This window comes from Epinephelus fuscoguttatus, linkage group LG9 (assembly GCF_011397635.1).
Source record: "Epinephelus fuscoguttatus linkage group LG9, E.fuscoguttatus.final_Chr_v1".
Classification (NCBI taxonomy): Eukaryota; Metazoa; Chordata; class Actinopteri; order Perciformes; family Serranidae; genus Epinephelus; species Epinephelus fuscoguttatus.
Window position 1 is genome coordinate 46,550,614 of NC_064760.1, and position 22,581 is coordinate 46,573,194.

The 22,581-nt window shown below is 40.9% G+C and overlaps 2 long non-coding RNA genes across 2 annotated transcripts; one reads left to right on the forward strand and one right to left on the reverse strand.

Annotated features, from left to right (window-relative positions):
- Positions 1–1,727: 1,727 nt before the first annotated feature.
- On the forward strand, positions 1,728–2,867 carry LOC125894724 (uncharacterized). The gene is made up of 4 exons (XR_007450098.1): positions 1,728–1,921; positions 2,044–2,293; positions 2,409–2,685; positions 2,792–2,867. It is a non-coding gene; the product is annotated as an uncharacterized LOC125894724 (long non-coding RNA).
- A 10,007-nt stretch (positions 2,868–12,874) lies between these two features.
- LOC125894730 (uncharacterized) lies at positions 12,875–13,415 on the reverse strand. Its single transcript, XR_007450106.1, has 3 exons — positions 13,360–13,415; positions 13,044–13,103; positions 12,875–12,945 (listed from the first exon to the last, which is right to left on the reverse strand). It is a non-coding gene; the product is annotated as an uncharacterized LOC125894730 (long non-coding RNA).
- Between the last annotated feature and the right edge of the window lie 9,166 nt (positions 13,416–22,581).

Here is a 22,581-nt window from a genome sequence, read left to right on the forward strand (position 1 = left end):
GTTCAATCAATCAATCAATTTTATTTATAAAGCCCAATATCACAAAGCACAATTTGCCTCACAGGGCTTTACAGCATATGACATCCCTCTGTCCTTATGACCCTCGCAGCGGATAAGGAAAAACTAAGGATGACTGTAGCTAGCAATCATCTGAAATCCATAGACTGAGATATTATTGGTATGTTTTTGATGTTAAGGGGGAGTGATTGAGGTCACTTTGTTTTTATCAGGTTTGCACAGAATACCAAAACCAGAACCTATTTTAAAGGGGACATATTATGCAAAACTCACTTTTTCGTTGCTTTAGTATGTATATTTGCATATTCGGAGTGCCTCCCCACCCCTTAAGAGTGATTTTCGACCACTAAGTCAATATTTTGTAAACTTGCTGAGTCAGGAAATGTGTCTCTAGAAGAGCCATTTGGATTTCACCCGCACTGTTACGTAACAGTCCGGGTGAAATCTGAGTGATATGAATACTCCCACCCTCATGTTGGGTATCTCCTCCCATATTACGCCAGCTACCTGAACGAGGATCTGCCATGCCAGCCTGACCGCTACCATGTACAACCCGAAAGCCAAGCACTCCTGCTCTGTCGTCGGATGCACAGATACTCATGTTTCCCTACATCGCCTCCCTGCCAAAGAGGATATCAGAGCGAAGTGGCTAAATTTTATTTTTCAGGGAAACGTCCCAGCTTCAGTGAGCAAAAGCGTTTTTGTCTGTGCCAATCACTTCACGCCGGACTGTTTTAGCAACGAGGGTCAGTATAAGGCTGGACTGGCAACGAGATTGTTCCTAAAAGATGGATCCATACCCACTGTCCGTGGCAACGCCACAGATGAAGGAACTGTAAGTATTTAAAAAAAACAGTGTAGTTTGTGTTACTTTGGCCGTTTAGCACATGAGCTAACGCTAACCGTCGATGTAAATATGAGGCTGAACTAACGTTACAACGTTGGGCTTACTGGCCATAGGATTCACGGTAATGTTAATGTTGCCAAACGTTAATTTGTCATATCAGCACTCTTAAAATGAATTAGGATATTGAGATTTGATCGCTTCTAACCGGCCGGTGAACCACTGCTCGGCCGTGAACATGCTAGCTAGCGCTAGCTAGCTCACCGTCCGCCAACAACTTCTCAGTTGTTACTGCTGCTGTTCCGACGTGATCACGCATGGGAGACCGTCTCCTCCACATGCTCACGGCCGAGCACACTGTATGAAATGGTCTCAGTTGTTCACGGACGGTGAGCTATTGTTCCGCCGTGAACACGCAGAGAGGATGGCATGAAATGGTCTGTTATTCACGGCCAGTGAGCTACGTTAATTAATTAGCATGTTGTGCTAAAGGACAGTGTGTTAGATGCCCAGGAGCACCTTGGCAGTCGAACGACTTCCTTTGTGTTGGTATACATGTAACTACGTGTGTAGTGTTAGCTGCTGGCATGAGAGACCCGATCTGAGAGTACCAAAACGTTATCTGCAGTAAAGCAATCACTACTTTGTTTTGGAGACGGAGACAGGGGTTACCTGCCACATGTCCGCTGTGCTGTGCTACGATTAACGTTAGTTATATGCAGGCACGGACACAGAAAAGTTGCTTCGCAAATGTGTATTGCTCACTTACTAAATCTAATGTGAAATGAGGGATTTGCATGGGTTTGCTCGGATTATGATTTGCCAGATTTTGCCTTATCAAATTGATTTTTTAATCATCATTTCTGTCTACATAGCTTTGTTTCATGTAACATGAGAAAACAGACACATAACATATTACTTCCTTTTGTGTTTAGCCAAGCACATCTGTACAGCAGCCTGTGGTGCATCATGTTGCCTGCCAGACAGACCAACCAGTGACATGCACAGTTGGCACACAGCTTTCCATGAGAACTCTCCAGCCTCACTTCAGAAGCACAGGTTTGTTGAACAAAAGCATATGATGTAATGTTAGTCACTATGTTACTCTAATATGTAATTTTTGTTTTACTCTGTTATGAATATGGATTGGCTAATGAAAATTCTGTTTTCATCTATCAAAGGCACACAGAAATCAGTGTCCTGTGCTGATGTTGGAGTTGGCACCTCAACCATTGCCTTCTCAACTTCTCAACCATTCTTATCATCAACCCCAATAAAGAGACCACGCAAAAGGGCTCGCTTGGAACTGGAGGAGGAGGAAGAGGAGAATCCATTGGAGGGCAGTTCATCCATGGACATTCCCGACCCCAAGGATTCTTCATATGATCCTGAGGACTCTGTCACAGTTTTGTCTGAGTCAGCAGACGTGACGTGAGTAAATAACCTCAGAATTTACTTTTTCTTTTTTTTTTTTTTTTTTACATTATTTGTCTCAAGTAGTATGGGAGTTACTAATTTATTTTTGCAATTTTTGTTTTTCTACTAGACTGGAGCCTTCCTGCCCTGTTCATAAGACACCAACATATATTGTCTATGAAAAGTGTCTGATGGAGCTGTTTGAGGTGTGCCCTGTCTGTCAGCGTGTGTCAGACATGCAGACAAGAAGGATAGGCACATTCCTCTCTGTAGAACAGACATGCCCACATTGTCAGTTCTTCAGAAAATGAAACAGCCAGCCAATTCTGGGAAGCACACCTGCAGGAAACCTCCAGCTTTCCGCTGCAGTATACACCACAGGTACATCTTTCTTCAAACTTGAAAAGGTAATGGATTAAGACTTCACTATGTAATTTTATTAGTTTTGCATATCATATTGGTACATGTTGTATAGAGCAGTACTTATGACACATCTTGTCTGTCTGTCCTCAGATCTTCCGGGCAATGCAGCTGAAGATGTTTCGGTATGACACTTTTTGCCATCATGCACGGATGTACATAGAGCCTGCCATCATACACACGTGGAAGACTGTGCAGGACGCCATGATGGAGCAGCTTAGTCAGCAGGAGAGTGTTATCCTAGGTGGCGACCTAAGGGCTGACTCACCAGGTATACAAGATTCTCTGATACATTTTACTCTAATTTTTTTGTTTAGAAAAGTGGTTACTATGAAGTACAACAAAGTGATATGTAAAATGTAATTTTTGTGAAATGATGCATTTATTTTTGAAGGGCACTCTGCCAAGTTTGGCAGTTACTCAATGATGGACCTGAGGAGCAACACTATTATTGACATACAGCTGGTTCAGGTGAGTTCAATGGTGTGATCTGTATTCAAGTTAACTAATCTGTGTTTAACGAGTGCTTTTAAAAATCATTTTGTTTAATAGACTTTTATGTTCTGTTTTTGTGTTTTTCTGATCAGAGCAACGAAGTTGGTGGAAGTTATCACATGGAGAAAGAAGGTCTGAAGAGGAGCCTTGCTCTCTTGGAGGCACGTGGTGTTGCATTGGACAGCATTGTCACAGACCGTCACCCTCAGATCCAGAAGTTCCTGAGGGAGGCCAAAGTGACACAGTACTACGATGTCTGGTACATGGAAAAAGGTATTCGTTACTGTGTTTGTGTGTTAGAGGGTGAAAATCAGGATAAAATGCCCTTGCTCACAGGTCCACACACTATATTTTCCTAGTATCATAATTACTAATGTGTTACATGGGTTAGGGTTAGGTATTTTGTTTTCAACATATACTGTTTATCTGAACGTGACTGAAATATTGTTTTATTAGGACTGTCCAAGAAACTGGTCAAGATAGCCCAGAACAAAGATTGCGCGAAGCTGAAGAAGTGGCTTCGCAGCATAAAGAACCATGTGTACTGGACAGCAGCCTCCTCTACGTCAGGGACAGAGAGAGTGGCTAAGTGGACCTCCATTCTTAACCATGTCCAAGACATCCACACACATCAAGATCCTGCTTTCCCCCAGTGCTTGCATCCGCAGCGCACCTCAAGAGACAAGAGCAAATGGTTGACAGCAGGTAGATACACACACAAAATTGTGTGTAAAATGTGTTTTTTTTAATATATCTAAAAGATGTTTAAATCATTTGAATTCATGTGGGTTTTTTTTTTTTTTTCAGGAACACCAGCTTTCTGTAGGCTAGAAAAGGCGTTGACTAATAAGAGAATTCTGAAAGATGTGGAAAAGCTCAGCCCTCACTATCAGACCTCATCGCTGGAGGCATTTCACAGCGTCATTCTGCGGTTTGCACCCAAGAATGTTGTCTTCCCCTACCTTGGAATGTTATGCAGGTGAATAAAACATCACTATCTGTTTAGTTCATTATAGTTTAGTGTGCTTGCTATGATTTTTAAAGTACTATTTTTCCACCCAAAACTCTACCTGGCTGCCCTGCATTACAATGAAAATACTGGCCGACCACAGGCAACATCTACAAGTGGAGAGCTGCTGTACAGAGTCAACTTCCCCAAATCTAAACATGGAGAATGCACCGCAAAGCCTGTGAAAGCAGAGCCAACATTCCGTAAGTTTTAAAATCTTTTATTTGAACCCACACAGGCATAACACAAAAGGTTGAAAATAAACACAAACAAATAAAATCTGAATTCTTTTTAGATGGTTTTCAAAATAAATAATAAATAAGGAGAATGTATAAATTAGGAGAAATAAGAAGAGATACTTTAAAACACTGCAGCACAAGGCTTTTTGGTTCTAGTGCAATTTTCTTGTAAACATTAATTTTTGATTATTGCACTGCAGACTACGTTGATGCACTGTTGGACCTTATTTTCGAGAAGGTTTTCCAGGACCCTGCCCCATATGTGAACGAGGTGCTGAAACTTACAATCCCTGAAGACCTCTCTGCTCAGTATGAAAGACCCGACAAGCTGGACGTTATAGCCAGTTACGTGTCAAGGTTCAACCAAGGACAGGTCTGAACCCAACATACTGTCCTTCTGCGTCAGGGAACTCTGCACGAATCCTCAGCACCACGCAGGCAGGCAGCACAACTCTCACTCTCCGCCCCAGAAAGCCCCAGCACCAGCTTACAAAGCTTCTGTAGGCTAGGTATCTATATTGGCTGGACACAATTCAGTAGAAAGTCAGCACTGAATGTTCACATCCATGGCAACTGGCAAGTTCAACTGTTCCACTTCAGATATTTATTTTGTATGTCTACAAATGTTTCTTGTAATAAAACATCTTTACTAACTGTTCTGTGTGTTTTCATTGTTTGATATGTAGTTGTGTTACCATGTTACCAAAAAATAGTAAAGATAAACTATAAGCAATGTAAGATAGGAAAGCAGTTATGTACTTTTCATCATAACACTTTTGCAATAAATTAATAGTATTTATAGGACTAAAAGCTTACTGCACTATTCCCCTCAGACGTAAAGATCCATAGTCTGCCCGATAAATGTTCAGTGCATTCTGCAGTGAAAATACATTCAGGCAGACAGGTTCTAGGCCAAGATGATCCACCATGCATGATGATGGCTCGGGAAGCTGCTGTAGTCTTCGTGTAACCTAGAAATTATGAAAGGTAAGTGAGTGACAATGGATAACAGAAAAGAGAGATTGTAAAATGACAGCCATGTTTGCCCAGCGTTCACACTTACTTGTCGTATTTCCATATAGCAGATATTCTCGGGCTCTGTAGGCATTTGTTCACAATTGCCACAGGAACACCTGTTTTTAAGTAGAATTTGTGTTATTCATTGGAAACTACATAGCTAATCAACCACGTCGCGTTGTTTCTTTTGTAATATTTATTTAAAGTTTATAAACTGTTGGAACTGGTTCAAAAACAATACTGCTGGTAGAGAGGTGATGGGAGGCAACTGGCTCATTGAAAACTACAATTGTTGAAAATTGTTGCAGTAGCTATTTACAGGTCATCACTGCAAATAAGAGCAGGTTCTCAACAGACTTACCTGGCTACATAAAGGTAAAATAAATAAATAATATGGGGTTATGCTTTTCTCTAGTATGGGCGAGTGCTCAATTGCATCCACGTTACTGCAACTGAACAGCAGTAAACGCCAGCCAAGGTCTGGCGAGGCTTTATGATGTAAACACTCGAGGCAGTAGAAGGGGGTTGTGATCTGTCACAACATGGGAAGACGGCCACTAAGCCAGTAAAACTTTAGTTAGTCTATGCAGTAACATAAAAGTAATGTCGAGGTAACAAACTTAACTACTAACCACTGAGAAACATCCATGTTCATTCTTGGCTGCTGACTTTCTTCTGGAGCGTCTTGTTGTTAAGGGTCGGACTCCGGCTCGAACATGTACGGTTGCACCGCAGTCTGTTGTCCGGCAGCCATTTCTTCCACAAACTCAGCCGTTGCCATGGTCACACGGTGCCGGCCTCACGTCTTCCACAGGCAGGAAAAGGTGGGCGGCACAAATACCGTCTCTGGACAGCGCACGCAGTAGCTCATTAGCATTTAAAGGGAAAGGCAATGAAACCAGCCATCTGGAGTAGGGCTGTGAAACTGGTGTTTCAAGAACCCTGCTGTGCTCAATCCTTCAGCTTTTTTGACCAAAGCACGTTACTAACATACCATTTATTTATTTATTTATTTATTTTTCCCTACTTGTCTGCATTGGTCTTCATAGCTTAGCCCCACAAAAGGGTGTAAGCTTCTTGTGAAGATTGATGCACTGTTAATCTTGCAGTCAAGTATTTTATACCCATAATGCGTGGTTGTGACTGTCACCCACCCTCCCTGGAGACTAGCCTAACAGCCTTTATTGGAAAAACTTCCTAATATGAGCCAGAGAGGGCCGTGATACACCAAAGTGTGTCAAGGGGAAAGTAAGGAAACAAGCAAGGGGGAGGGGGCAGGTGCTTAAGTCCTGAGTTATATAGTGACAGTGCATGCAGAGAAGAAGGAGGAAAAACAAACAAACAAACAAATAAACAAACAAACAAAAAAAACAGGGGAGAAACAGGCAGTGTAGCTGATGTATTGTGGCCTTGAGGTGGTTGTGCTCCATGCAGATTATCAAAAATAAACATATACATGTCTACTATACTGTACTGAAAAACAAAAACAAAAGAGAAGTCCATACTGAACACCAAAAATGTGAGAGTCTTGGTGGAGGGGGAAAGCCCGATTGTAGAGAAGAGTTGACAGCGCGGTGTGGTAAGTTTGAGAAGCAAGTGGGCCCCTTTGGAGTGATCCCATCGGTTCTTTGCGATGCGTCACGGAGCTGAAGTATCGAACATGCATGCGTGTATTTGAACCCTCCCAATGTGTTTATGAAAAACCATCACCAGGGTCCAGGGCCAGCCCTGCGGGGGAAGGGGGGCCGTAAGGCACCCCAAGACCGCAGGGGCGCCCAGACCCCAAGACCAGGGAGCCGCAGAGGCCGCAGGACACCACGCAGGCCCAAGGACCCGGGGCAGCAATGGCCAGAGAGCCAGAGACACACCCCAGACAGGCGGGGCAGGAGGGCCCGCCCACCCACCGCCCACCCACCGCCCGACGCAGACCGCCCCCACCCACGGATGCACCCAGGGACCGACCCCAACCCAAGGAGCCAGGCCAGGACCCAGGAAAGTTCCCGTGTCTTGCTTCCCAGCTGCTGGGTTAAGTGAGGGAGGAGCTAGGCTAACGGTTAGCCCCATAGTTAGCATTGTAATATAAACATGATCAAATTTGATCTTTTTTTCTGCTTGCTGTGCCTGAACATTGATTACCATCTCCCAAAATACAGTGAAAGACTGTAATAATAATAGATAATAAATTAACTGCTATTGATGTTTTGTCTTGTACAGGCTTTAGATAGATTAAAATATATAATTTGCATAATGCAGCTTGAGTGAAGATGAAATTAATTAATTTCCGCATTATCTGAGGAGCTGTAGTATGTTCATATTGTTGCAGTGTGCTTCCCAAGGAGACAATAACTTTTTCCTCACTTTTAGGGCACATAAGTTAACAAGAATTGTATTTGAAAGGATTGGACAGTGGAAGAAAAGATTACATATATTCTTTATGAAGAGGTGCCCCACAGCCAGATGGTTTTTTCTTCATGTACCTGTGAAATATGTGCAAGGTGCGACAATGTTGTAGGCATTGTGCAACGTGATTGGATAGCAATTTTAATTTGTAAATAGTTATTTTTTAAGCCACATAAGTGGCTTGCCAATGTTTACTTTCAATCTACTATGTAGATTGTATGATGGCATACTTGTCAATATCTTATGAGATGTAAGCTTTTTGTTAATTTTAGCATTATTATTCTGCATTTTGCATGCAAATAAATATTAAAAAAGCGGCGCTGTTTTCTGCATTTTTAATTTTACCCCTGTCTAATTCTCCAAACAGCAAGTAATACTTAATCAGGATTTCTACTGGGCTTTGAGTGTTTCTCTTCTTTATGCTAAACTAACATGCATTAACATCTCAAAGTTAACATAAAAGTATGAACTGCGTCTTCTCGTGATAGTTCAAATATTAGATTATGCTTCATTATTACTAAAAGAACTGTTCTAACCATTAAAGTTGATCAGTATAATACATACTGCAGTGTCATCTAAATTAGATTGTAATAGTTTAAATCCTGGCCAACTACCACTGGTCCTTTCCATGAAGAGTTTGCATGATGTTCCCCCCATCTTCAAGTTGGTTTCCTCTGGGTGCTCTGATTGGCTCCCACCTAACCCTCAAAAATATGATGTAGATAACATATAGATGTTCAGTTGGGCACACTTATTGGCAACATGACAAATATTGTAACTATTTCTAGTACTGAGGCTGTGTGTTAAGATTTTTTATTCTGTGATAGACTTGTGAGATAATAAAATACACAAAAAAGAAAACAAATGATGTGTCCAGAACAGACTGAGTATTTAATCAAAGTTGTAATTGTACATTTTTTGGCACATTTTCCAGGAGGGTGATCCTACCATTAAGAGATCTACTGCCACTGAGTCCATCATTGCTGACAGTGAGGATGTAAACATGGTGCCATACCATCCCCGTGAAGTCAAGGTCTTCCTCCAGGATCAGATTGTCTTGCAGGAGACTGAGTGCTGGCCTGATACACTCCTGTACTTGTATGGCTTGTTGTATGTCCTCCAGGCTGAGTACCCAAAAGGCATGACGTATACGTTCGAGTTCATTCAGAAAGTCCTTCTGAATGTGGGTGGAGACAAACTGAAACCCAAGACGCTGTCCTTAAAAAATAAGCTACAGTAGTGTACAAACAAGTACAGACAATGTTGAAATTGTTTTGGAGATGTTGAGCTGTTCTAGCCCTGATTGTATACTGTATCTAAAATGGCATGGCACCCTGTCAGCTTTCATGATCAGTTAAAGGAATAGTTATTTGGGGAAATACACTTATTTGCTTTCAAGTACAGAGCTGGAGCCAGGAGGGGATTAGTTCAGTTTAGCATAAAGAATGGAAGCAGGAGGAAACCGCAGGCCTGGTTCTGTCCAAAATTCCAAAATACAGTCTCCCTGATTAACACGTTCTATCATATTTGCTTATTCTGTACACAACTCAAAAACTACAAGCTACCCAAAGCAAAATCAGTTGCGTAGTTAGCAAAGAAAGTGTCAATTTAGGTCAGGATTGATCACCATGGTAAATAGAAGACAGGTACTTGCAGACATGTTGAAATTGTTGCAGTTGTTTCATGAAGATGTTGAGCTATTGACCCTGATTGCGGCCCTTGCAAAATTAAAAAAGATAAACTTTAGACCATTATGTTCAGAGTTTTTCTTACATAACCTTGTATTTTGTATTAGCAGTGAGAATGTTGAGACACCATGGGAGTTTGTATGAACAGTAAAATGTAATGAGACATGGCATAATTGATTACTCCTAGTAGAGAAATGCGTTAATGCCACCCAACATTTTTACGTTAGATATATTTATTTTTGAGTGTAAGGTGTTTCCAAAATTTATTTTGAGTTGTTTTTAGATAAGTGAATGTCAACTAGTGTCAACATAAATGCTGGTTCATATCAACTTTTGAGTATATTCACATCAGTAGGAATAGTTATACTGACATAAAAGCAATTTGTACACTTAATGAAATAGATTATAGGTTCCAAACACAAATCTTTTTTGTCTGCGTCACACATTAACAGTAGTGGTGTAAAAATAAATATATTTAGTATATAAAGCAGGAAGTGTATAGTTCAAATGTCATTGTAAAACTATCAACACTATTTTACAGTTTTTGTTTAACATAAGTAAAAAAAACATGGGGGTATGGCAGAAAAGATTCAATATGTAAGTATAACAAAAATGTGTGAAGTTAACTTAATTTTTATAGTACATTTAGTATGACAAATTTAGATATTTTGACACATTTTTTTTTGTATGTATGGAACACTGGTTTAATAACGTTTTAAAACCTAAATATTTTATGCTTAATGCACACAATGACAGACGTTTTGTAAAAGAAAATTAATAGGTTTAAACAGCAGAGAATATATAGTTCAAATGAACAATTACAAATGTGTCACCGTATTTTAAAAGATTTTTGTAAATTGCACTAAAAAAATACTGGTTGGAAAATGAATAACGTAATGTTAAGTTGACTATAAAACTGTAATACGTATTAGTTAACTGTACACAAAATAATTTGGTTTAGTCCCATCATTGTGTTTGTGTTGAAAAACCATTGATATTTACATTTAACAACTCAATAACTTTGTGTTATGTATACTAGATATTCCAACTTAATATGACATAAACTTTTAAGTTCTTAAAACACAAATTATTTCATCAATTGATTGAAAATGTTATGTTAAACTGACAGAAATCTCTGGTTAGACAAGGGTCATGTGACACATTTATTCTGAGTTAGGTGTACTCATAACTTTCATGTTTCTGTACTGAAAAGTTTAGTGTGCAAGCTGTTTCCAATAAATATTTGAGTAGAGTGAGCTAATTGGGATTTAGCTGAATAATGAAAAATGTTGTTAATTTGACTTTAAAATTACAATATATAACTGTTGTTTATACGTAAAATGACTAAGTTATTTTGTTTATGCCCAATAAACATAAAAAAAAATTATGTCATATAACATATATTTCCTGTTAATATGACATAAAAATAAATGCTCACAAAACACAAATTATTTTGTTGTGTGATTAAAAAAGTTATGTTGAACTGACATAAATGTCCAGTCAGACAAGGGTCATGTGACACAGTTATTTTGTGTCAGGTGTACTCAAAACTTTCATGTTACTGCAATGTACTAAACTAAAAGTTTTGAGTGCAGGCTGTTTCCAATAAATTTTTAAGTTGAGTGAGCGAATTAGGATTTACAGTGTATGGGAATTACGGCAACTTGCGGTCAAATTGACGAACAGCCATGGAATGAGCCGTATTCTACATAAATAAATGGCTCATTCCATGGTGAGGAAAATGCATCCAATCTTATTTATTTGAGATAATCAAATTTAAAATACATATAAATTAACTTCAATATTTGCCAAATCCGTTGCAAAGTAGTAAACATAGTATTTTGAGATGCAGGCTCACCAAACATGCAGTCCTGCATTAGCGTGTCTTTGAAGGCCCTCTTCAGTCCCTTTCCCGCCCAGTTGAAGATGCTGGCTAGACTGTTTGTCATGGTAGAGGATAGCATTCGCCGGATCATCATGTCCGAGTTGGTCCCTCCGACTAATGCCAGGCGGGTAATCTGAACAGATAAGAGAGAAAATGGTTAGTGTGCGTGCGTGTGTGTAAAGTGAGTGTGCTATGTCAAATGGACAGGGTATCAGCTCATTTTTAAAGTACAAATTTAATGAATTGTAAGACCTTTTTATTACCTCTAAGTAAAAAAATAAGACCATTACTGTGTCAAAACTAATCGACAAACAATGCCATCAAACAAATTGGCAATCATTGGCTAAAAAAACAGCCAAATATTGACTCAGAAAGAAATATTATCCCGCATCGATCTGAGATTGTAGATCGGCTATTTTCACAATATTTCTCTGTCAAACACACAACCAAGTGAAAAACAAATTTAATGCCTCCACTCCTACAATTCCAGACATTATAAGCCCTTTGATTTCAAACAATAAATTTAAGATTTTTAAAACTTTTTAAAGATCCACCGGATACCTGCAAATGCCTGCAGAAAAGATTGAAGCCTTCACAGATTATAGAGGAAATGCTTAGTGTAAAAATTGTTCACCAGCTTTTGACGGACTGTTTCCTCCTTCAGTGCAGCTTCAGCCTCATCAAACTGCTCTTCATTGGTGAGCGGCAGCACGATGGGGAAGTTCTCTTCTCTCTGTGAGTCAGGTCCAGTCCCATGAATATTCAAGGTGTATCTAATGTTCAGTCTTTAAAAACTGAATGTCCCGTGACATTTGCTTCACCTCCATGAGTAGCTCCATAAGCATCTTGGTGTTTTTGTTGGAAGCAATGTCTTGAAGAAAAACAATTGATTTTACATTAAATTTCAAGGGTAGATTCACCATTTTCAATCATTTAGAATTACACTAAGCAACTTAACTAACTTAACTGTTTGCACCCTTTATTTATAGTAACCATTAAGTGCTTAAATTTTAGGCCTAAACACCATGACAAATTACATGAAAAAACCAGGACAAACATGGGAAAGTCACAAGGGATATGTTTCTCAATTCAGAGAGCATCAATAAGGGTAAGAAGTTGATCAGAAAATGATATTTGCCTTTCAACACTTGGCTGGATTCCCCTCCATGGAATCTTCGACGTGACATTTGTGGAGCTGAACCTTTAATATACCAACAACATGGCATCAGCATTCACTTTAGGTCACTGTGTATTTTATGAATGCTACATGTGCAATTTCATTGCAGTTAATGGACAAGGGTGAAAAAAGATAGCAATCATCTCATTATTTTATGTCCAGTCCTTTGAGACATACATTTTGTGATACTGGGAAATGGGGAAAACTTTGACTTGACTATTAGTAGCAGTCTTGTAACAAGTGTACTCAGTTACAATGGGAATATAGGGATCTTTACCTAGGCCAGGTGACCTGAAGTCACCTGACCTGGAGCCATGTGCGTAGCTGGCACCGAAATCTAAAAGAAAGGACACACATCATTAATTGTGGACATGAACATGAATTGCAGAATTTTGCACAAAAAACAAACAAACATTTAAGATGAGTAATACATACCATTCCTTGCTTGCTGTGATGGCACAGTGTGGTAGGGGCTGGAGTTGCATATTGGCATTTCTGGAGAAATACAGACAGAATTAACAAAATAAGGCCACCATAAACAGCTCCTAGCAAAATAGCGAGACACTGAATATGCTATATGCACTCGACACTCCCACCCATCTAATTAACATTTCCAGTCAGTGCAAGGTCTCCAGTAAGGCAGGACCAGTAATCCCCCATAGAGGCACTGCTGCCTCCTATTGAAACAGACTGGAGACAAAATAAGAGTGGCTGAGAGAATCACATACATGTAGCCTATTAGTCTACTTACCATCATTACAGAGGTCCATTGACTCCAACTCGGCCAAGTAGCTTCCACAAACGCCTAAAATGAGAGAACGCAAAACATGAGCTATGAATGAGTGTGCAAAGCAGTAATCAGAGCAAAGGGTGGCTATTTTGAAGAAACTAGAATATAAAACACGTTTTCAGTTATTTCACCTTTTTTTGTTAAGTACATAACTCCACATGTGTTCATTCGTAGTTTTGATGCCTTCAGTGAGAATCTACAATGTAAATAGTCATGAAAATGAAGAAAACGCATTGAATGAGAAGGTGTGTCCAAACTTTTGGCCTGTACTGTATGTCCATTCAAAGTTTGCAATTTCAATCAGTTGCTTTAGCCTCCCCCTTTGTCCAATTGATTGCTTCATTCGCATCCACCCATTACCCTCTATCACTGTGCCAAATTTCACATGGATTGACCAAGTCAGTGAGGAGAAAAACATGGAACAGACACACACAGAGACACGCACACAGACAGACAAGAGTTTTCGTCATTATATAGTAAGATAAGATAGTAAGATAAATGTACCAGAAACAATAGGGTCCTCGCCCTTCGGCTGAGGTCCCTAATAAAAGCATATTGTATATGAACTTAATTTAAAATCACAGCTGAATTTATCATATTGAATCAGTACTGTTTCTGCACCAGATCATTAACTGTGTATCTAGAAATATGTATCATTGTCTGAGAGAGCTTCCCCCCGACTTTTGACAAAGAGGAGAATAAGAGCTTACTTCCCTGCTCTTGTAAATGTGCTCAGCTTGATTTCACATGACTGAAGTCCACACTTTAGAGGCCTTAAACAAAGACAGACTGAGTTTGTGAGCTGAGGCGAAAGACAGAGATGGGAGAGAAACAAGAAACAATGGGCAGCATGATGACGGGCTGCAGAGAAATGGTCTGGTCCCTCAGCAGATGGTGAGAAGGCCTCTCGGGATGTCACGTTATGAACGAGAACTGCAGTGGCCTACTCACTCCTGAGTCTGCTTAACTGCTGGTTTTTATCACAGCAGCAGCTAATTATCTGAATCAAAAGCACATATTTTATAACCCTAAGAAACCTAAATTCTGAATTACAAATGAGAATTTCAAACATTGCTCCAAATGCTGTGGTCTGCATGAGTGGAAAGTGGTAAAGAAATTTGTCTTTCTTCTTTCTACAGCTTGTAGGAGTATAGATCATTATGTTAGAGGCCTTAATTATATATTCCTGTCTTACATTCAGAAACTAAGTTTTGTCTCTATGCTGGCACAACTTTTAAACAGTAGAAATATGCAAAGATTTGCTTTACTAATGTGCTTGTTTGCTATACAAAAGAGAGCAAATGTAGAAATGAGTCCTAGATTCCACAAAAATGTACACTGTATGCAAAATGTGTTATGGCCAGAAATATACAATACACTATGAGGCCATCTCCACCAGTTTATTCTAGTACTTTCACTTAGCTTATTGTTTTAAGCTTTTTTTTTTTAACCAAAAATAGTATAGAGTTGACAAATTATATGTGCATTCATTTTATTACACTATCTATTTATATAAGGATGTGTGTCAAGATTTCAAATCAATCAGACTGAAAACTGAAAAATAAAATAAGAAAGCCAAATTTATAAGATAAACATGTTTATGGCCTGGTACAAAACAGTTTTTGTCTATAGCTTTCAACATTCGTGACAACTGTACGGGTTGTGAATTAACAGTCCTTTCTCATTTAGAAGTTGTCTAATACTGCCGCTGTACCAGTGATTTTCAAATAAGACACCAATGCCAAATGCAGCTTTTGCAGTGGTATGATACAACCTGTCATAGCAGAATGATTTAGGGATGGGTGGCATCAGTTTATAACAGTGAGACAGAACCTGTCACAGTGGTATGACATGCCGCAGGATGGCGTCAGTTACACTGCCAGTAATGAAGTAATATGTAGCTGGAAAGACCCTATAGAGAGGGTGGGATGGGTGGTGGATGGGTCCAACAAATCTGGTATTTATTTCTTGTATGAATGTAGAGCCAAACCATATTTTTTTCTAAACTTAACCACATGCTTATGTTGCTGAAACCTAACCATGTGTTATTGTTGCCTAAACCTAACCACCTGCTTTTGTTGCTTAAACCTAACCACTTGCTTTTGTTGCCTAGACCTAACCACTTGCTTTTGTTGCCTAAACTTAACCACGTGCTTTTGTTGCCTAAACCTAACCATGTGCTTTTGTTGTCTAAACCTTACCATATGCTTTGTTGTCCCTGAACGTCAACAGCAGACTCAGTAGGATACCTAGCACGTAATATGTAGATGATAAAGGTCACTGACAAAGCAGCAATATGGGAAGACTTGAGATGAGAACGTGTTGGAATTAATCAGTAACCAAAGCTACCAGTAGTGAGTTCAGGCTGCTGCAGACAGTTATACAGTAGCAGAAGTAAACCGTTGTCTCCAACTAAATCTCAGCCGAAATTAAACAGTTAGCTATTAACAGGTTGGTTATTCACAGACAGCACAGTCTAGCGATACCTGATGATTCAATCAAATATGTATAGATGTCCTGGTCAGCGATATTGGCCCATTGTCTTGGGGTATGATGGCAGACCAATCAATCTTAATTTATTAAGGTATTTTCAATGCTCAGGTTTTGGTAAGGCCACAAAATAATTATTAGACATGTCTATAAAACAGATGTTTGTTGAACAAGAAATACATGTGTAATAAAAAAAAAAACAATGATTCAAATAAACACAAGAAATTTGTGCTCTAGAGAAAGGATCAGCACTCAGTGAAAAACTTCCTAAGCCCTCTGATAAGCTATTATGGCAAGGCTTAACTATATAGACCAATGAGCAGTGATAACTAACACGTCTTTGGGTCCATCAGGTGGGAACCTCCTTTCACCAGTGTTTCGTCTAGTTGGTCCCACGACACCTCTGAACAAACTGAATTGCTAAACTCCTATTCTTAAAACCTTCTGAATTTGCCTGTCTTCGTTTCCCTTCGATGCCTGCAGCTACACTTTTCAACACCTGTTTATGTCGCCATGTATGCCTTGTGACAAGCTAACTTTACAGCCTGACAAAATGTGCTTTAAGGTTGCGGTACCTGAACACAATGGGTATGATGGGTCTCCATTTACCCACAGCTTTAGGTTCTGGGGGGTTGGTAACACATCGTATGTAGCCCCTACCAGGAATCTAATACGATTCTTCTCCAGTATTTCACAGGTCCCTCCAACTAAGCTTCTTCTTCTCAATACTTTCCCAATTCAACCACTGTCCCTGCTTAGCCTGGGCCATTACCTTTGCACCCCTTATCATCTCCTCCTGTCTACGTATCTGTTCCACAACCAACTTTCTTTTCTTTTCTTTCTCTATCTTTGGGACCTGCTTTATTCCATACCGGTTTGCCTGAGCCAAGCCCCAGGCCTCCACGGCCAAACTGAACATTACCTAAAATCTCTGCATGCCTAAGAGCTGCCTCTGCTTCCTGAACTGCAGATCTTGGCTTCCATTTCCTCCCCTTGGTTGGATTTGGAACCACACTCCTAACTACCATGCCCTTACTCCCAGTTAACAACAGCTCTCCTCTGACCTTGGTACATTTAAATTCCTCTGTTAAACTAGATACTGGCAACTGAAGTACCCTCTTTTCATACAATGCACCATTACTTAGACACCTAGGAGCACCCGACCACTTCCTAATATAGGAGCTAACCGACCTTTCAGTTCTCTCCACAACGGATATTGGAATTTCATAAATTGACAGTGGCCACATTAACCTAGGATATAGCCCAAACTGCAAACACCACAATTTAAACTTTCCTGGAAGTTCTGATTTATCTATTCTATCCAATCCTTCAGCCAAATCTTTTCTAAATTTCACCACCTGTTCCTCATCATTCAACTCCACATTGTACCACCTAAGCAGTTTACTGACTTTTACTTTTAATGGAGAAATTGTACATCCTGCCATAATACCTATTTCTAGCCTCTGCCAACCTGTTGTGAAACCTGCCGTACTTAGACACAACCTAATATCCTGAAAATACGAATTTACTAAGTTAACAACTACTTGTGGCACTTTGGCCTACTTTACATTACATGGTTCAAGTGACCCAATTCTGATTTTTTCCTCTCAAGTGGCACAGATCAGATCTGTAACATGAACGTGTAAACAGGAAAAAAAAACACATGATATCGGATATTGTCAGATCAGATTCAGGCCTCCTGCATATGTGTAAATATATCTCATATAATCTAAACAGACAGATTGGATATTTCCTGGCAATCCACCTTGTACATCATGAATAATGCGACGACAGCGCATTTTGATGATGTGCTCATGAGCGAGGGAAAGGAAGGAAAGCCGAATAAATCGCCCGTCAATCAAAAACTATGAACCAAAAAAAGCACAATCTATCCCGAGTGAGACAAACTGCTTGATCCCCGTCTCCAGTGTACCAGCAGAGAACCTGCAGAACCGAATTAGCGAAAAACACACTGGGTTACACAGCCTCTCTACCTGAGCAGCTGAAGCTGCGGCTCGCACCCTTGGCACACAGACAAACAGACCGTGCTTCTGCATGCTAGCCAAACGTGTGCACAACTGTGAGAAATAAATATGTGAGGTGTACGCTGCTTTTCTATCTTTTTTTTCCTTTCTTTCTTTCTTTCTTTCTTTCTGTCAGCGACATTCACTCCTAACACAGGACGGGTTGTTTTTATTGACTGAGTTGATTATTAAGCCACAGTGATGCGCGGATCAGCTCTGATAGCACCCGAATCAGCATGTATGCGTCAGTCATCCAGCTGCACCCGTCTGCAGCTGCACGGACATTTCCTCCATTCTGTGTAGGCTAAGTTACCTTTTAAATTATGTGGAGCAGCACCAGCTTTCCAGGTGATTTATTCTTTAACGGTTAACTTGAAATATTTAAAGTTAGTCCTTAAAATTGCTTTCAGTAATGTAAACATTTGCATGGGTGCAGTAATGTCACTGTAGCAAATGCACTTTTATAAACCCAGTAGTGGACTCCATTAGGCCCTGGGGCCGAAGAAGCCTTTGCATGCCAGACCACCTCCTGAACTTCCTTCCACCTAGGTGGCCTGACATCCATCTCATGCTCTATTCCTCCTAATGGAAGGGTATCCGGTGGAAAACCCACTATTCTATTCTTCTCTAAATCTGAATTTGTATTCCTCAAATATTCTTCAACCCCTAGCCTTGCTGCTTTAAGCTGCCCTCCCTTTTCCTGGCTAAACAAAATTAAAAGGGTCCCTGAAAAAAGCTGCATATTCCTTCTTCCTCCTCTTTTTCCTGAGATGCTCTGCCCTTCTAAGAGCTGCTAGCCTGCTTCTCAACTCCTCTTGCAACACATTAATTCCCTCCCTTTCTTCTTCTGTGGCCTTTTTCAGTGCTTTCTTAACTGTCTCCTTTCCTTAACTAACTTCTCTATTTCTCTTTGCTTCCTAAACTTACCTGACTGTACCCTCTCACCCCTCTTTCTCTCATGCACCCGAAACCTCTCTGTACCATATGAGTAAATTATATGTCTCATCTTTTCTAACTTTTCTATTGCATTTCCTCTAAGCCTGCTTAAGATTATTGACAAATCTCTATTAACTATCTCCCGTTCTTTACTGTCATTTGCCCTAGGCCATCTAACTCTAACCTTTTGCTCCATGGTTCTCTCTCTGACTGGCCTGCTAACCTCAGTTTCCCCTGCATCCCCTTTTACTACCTCCTCCTCCTCCTCCTCCTCCTCAGTGGCAGTGTTACTGATACACTGCGAACTGTGGTTTTCTACCTGTCGCTGGACTTCATCCAACTGACTTCTTAAGAAGTATTGATCAATGCGGCTACTCTGCCCTTGATAATCCAAACACAGACCAAATATCATTCACTTCAGTGGTATCATCAGTTTTATATCCCCCAGAGGGATGCACTCTTGACATTTTGTGAAATATGCATACATACTAGTTTTCTCTATTGTAAAAATAAGAAACATTTAAAACATTTCTGTATTACACTGTACAAACACTGAAAATTTAGGAAAAGGGTTTGAGTTATTTCCAGCTTAGTTATGTTTAAACATTCAAAGCATCCAAACATGTTTGTATTGCACTGTATAAGCAGTAAAATGTTAACTATGAACAAACACACAGAATAGAACAATGGAAAAAAAATAACTTAAGGGGAGTGTTTCAAGAAATTCTACAATGATGTATGGCAAGCCCTTTTAATATTTAATCAGTGGGGCTGACAAGTAGTGATTTACTTTTCACTAATGGAAATGATTCAACATGTCATTATGACATATTGACCAGACATAACATATATATATATGTATATATATATATATATATATATATATATACACACACATTTTGACATTTGACATTTACATTTTGACGAGTCAAAGCTGATTAACAGATCTATCTGATGTGATTTATTTATAGATATCGGTATTTCCTTTTTCACAAGTAAGGATAACATTTGTAGATATCTACAATTGAACTTGCTGAAAAGGGATTGTGACTAATGGAAATGTAATATCCTATTTCAGATATCAGCAACTGCATTTTCAATATGTCTGATATATCGAATTAAATTGAATTGAATAGAACAGAATAGAATAGAATTTAACTGCATTGAAATTAATTGAATTGTGTTTGCACACAAGATGCAATAAAAACGCATGCATATTGTTCTTTTCTGCTGATTCTTTGATCTGGAAAATTCTGATATTGCATCTCTGAGCGTTCTCCAAACCGTCAATGCTAGCGGCTATGTTAGCCTCCCTCCTAAGCAGGTATGCCAATGCCCTCTCCTGCCAGGTGCTCCTATCCTCTGTCGCACTCACCCTTTGTTATGCCACGGTGATTCTGTCGTCCATCTTGTCAATTCGCTGTTCAATTTATTTCACTCACCAGTGATTCAAGTCGGTCGAGCGAGGCCTTAGTGTCTTTAAATACTTGACCATTTTCTTGTCGGAATCTCCTTAGCTCGGTTAGCATCTCCAATGCTCCTCTAGCATGGTGATTAGCATCCTGTGATGATGCGTGCTGTGACATGGCTGTTGGCGTTCGCGTCCTCTTACCAGTCTTTATAATGCCTTCGGTAACTGTTCCAGAGTCTGTTTTTTTTTCGCTTTTTTGCTTGTATGTAGAAAGTCTGTTACTTTACTCTGGCTCTGTAGTCTGGTTTCCATTTGTTGAGATAATTTAGGGCTGTTTAACTGACAGTCCTGGCAGAGTAAGTGATTCAAGCGACTGCCATGGAAGAGATGTTACCGGAAGTCCCAAAAATCAGGTTTTTCTAGCAGAAGCCTTTCCAGGTCTGGCAGTTGGTAGAGGTCAACTGTGTTCGCAGGCATTCAGCCACATGTCCTCAGTTATTTCAATGCCCAGCTCTTTTTCCCATTGTTGTTTCACATAGTCTGTGGTGTCCTTATTCAGTGATGTGATGCCATGGTATAACTTGTTGATTAAACAGCAGCTAGAATGGAGTTCAAACCATCGAAATCCAGAAGCCTAGTCCTGAAGCGGGGCCGCATTCAAGACCACTTCCAGTTTAAGATAGGTGAAGACATCAATCCAACTGTCACTGAGAGGCCACTAAAGAGCTTAGGAAGATGGTACAGAGCCAACCTGAATAACAAAGCAAGTGTGAAGGAGATGCTCAACCAAGCAGAATTGTGGCTAAGAGCCCCGGAGCGGAGTGGCCTGCCCGGCAAGTACAAGGCATGGGGCTACCAGCATGGCATCCTTCCAAGGCTCCTGTGGCCACTGCTTGTGTACGAGGTTCCCTTGACAGCAGTGGAAGCTTTTGAAAGGAAAATTAACAACTTCCTCAGGAGGTGGCTGTCTGTCCCCAAAAGCTTTTGCTCTATTGGCCTCTACAGTTCCGGGAGCAAGCTGCAGCTGCCAATTACATCACTCGTGAAGGAGTTTAAAACAGCCAAAGTCCGGTTAGCCATGATGTTGCGGGACTGTGACGACCAGACTGTGCAGCAGGCAGACATCACGGTCAAGACAGGACGGAAGTGGAAAGCCGGCAGAGCTCTAAGGGAAGTGGAGGAGCACTTACAACATGCAGACATCATGGGGACGGTGAACCAGGGGAGGCTGGGCCTAGGAGTCATAACCCGAGCAAGCTGGAAGGAGGCAAAGGCAAAGGACCGGAGAGGAATGGTGCCGAAGGAGATTTGGGAAGTGGAGGAAGAGGGCAGGCAAGCCAGGGCAGTAGTCATGAGACAGCAGGGCAGCTGGACCCAGTGGGACAGTGTCCGGGGAAGATCTCTCAGTGGAAGGATATCTGGAATATGGAGGGGCATCGGATAAAGTTCCTCATTAGTTCCGTGTATGATGTACTGCCAACAACAATGATTGACAGAGGATCCCTCCTGCCTGCAGTGCAAGAGACCAGCAAACATGGAGCACATTCTGTCATCCTGCCGAGTAAGCCTGACCGCCGCTTCATCGGCTTTCTCAGGCCTGGGGAGAAGGCAGCCAAGGAGGATGGATGTTCAGGGATCCTCGGTGTGGCAAACGACTGCAAGATTGGGGACTGACCTCGGAAGGCAACTCAAGTTTCCAGAGGAGATTGCCGTCACCAGCTTCCGACCAGATATTGTGCTCTGATCCCAAGCGTCAAGCCAGGTGGCCCTCATAGAGCTAACGGTACCCTGGGAGGAAAGGATTCAGGAGACACATGAGCGCAAGCTGGAGAAATATCAGTCGCTCATCTTTGAGAGCCAGCAGAGGGGGTGGAGAGCCTGGAACCTACCAGTGGAGGTCAGTTGCAGGGGCTTCCCAGGACAGTCACTCTAGAGAGCGCTACGGATGCTTGGGGTCAGGGGGGCAACCCGCAAGAACCTGGTGAGTAACATCTCGAAACAGGCAGAGACGGCATCCAGATGGCTGTGGCTAAAGAGAAGTGAGCGGTGGCTAAACCAGGCTGGCAGAGGAGAGTGGGGGCAGAGCTGATTGGTGAAGACCTGAGAGGCAGAAGAAGCAGTTCCAGGACGCTGGTTCTGCTGTCAAGCCCCACTGAGATGCTGTGGGCTAGTTGACGAAACACCGGTGAAGTGGGGTGCGCACTTGAAAACCCAGTGAAGTCACAAGGTCTGAAACATAAAGCTCTGCCCTCAGTTGAAGACATCTGAAAGGAGTAATTTCTATGCCAATCACCCCACATAAGGCACAGGAGGTAACTCCTG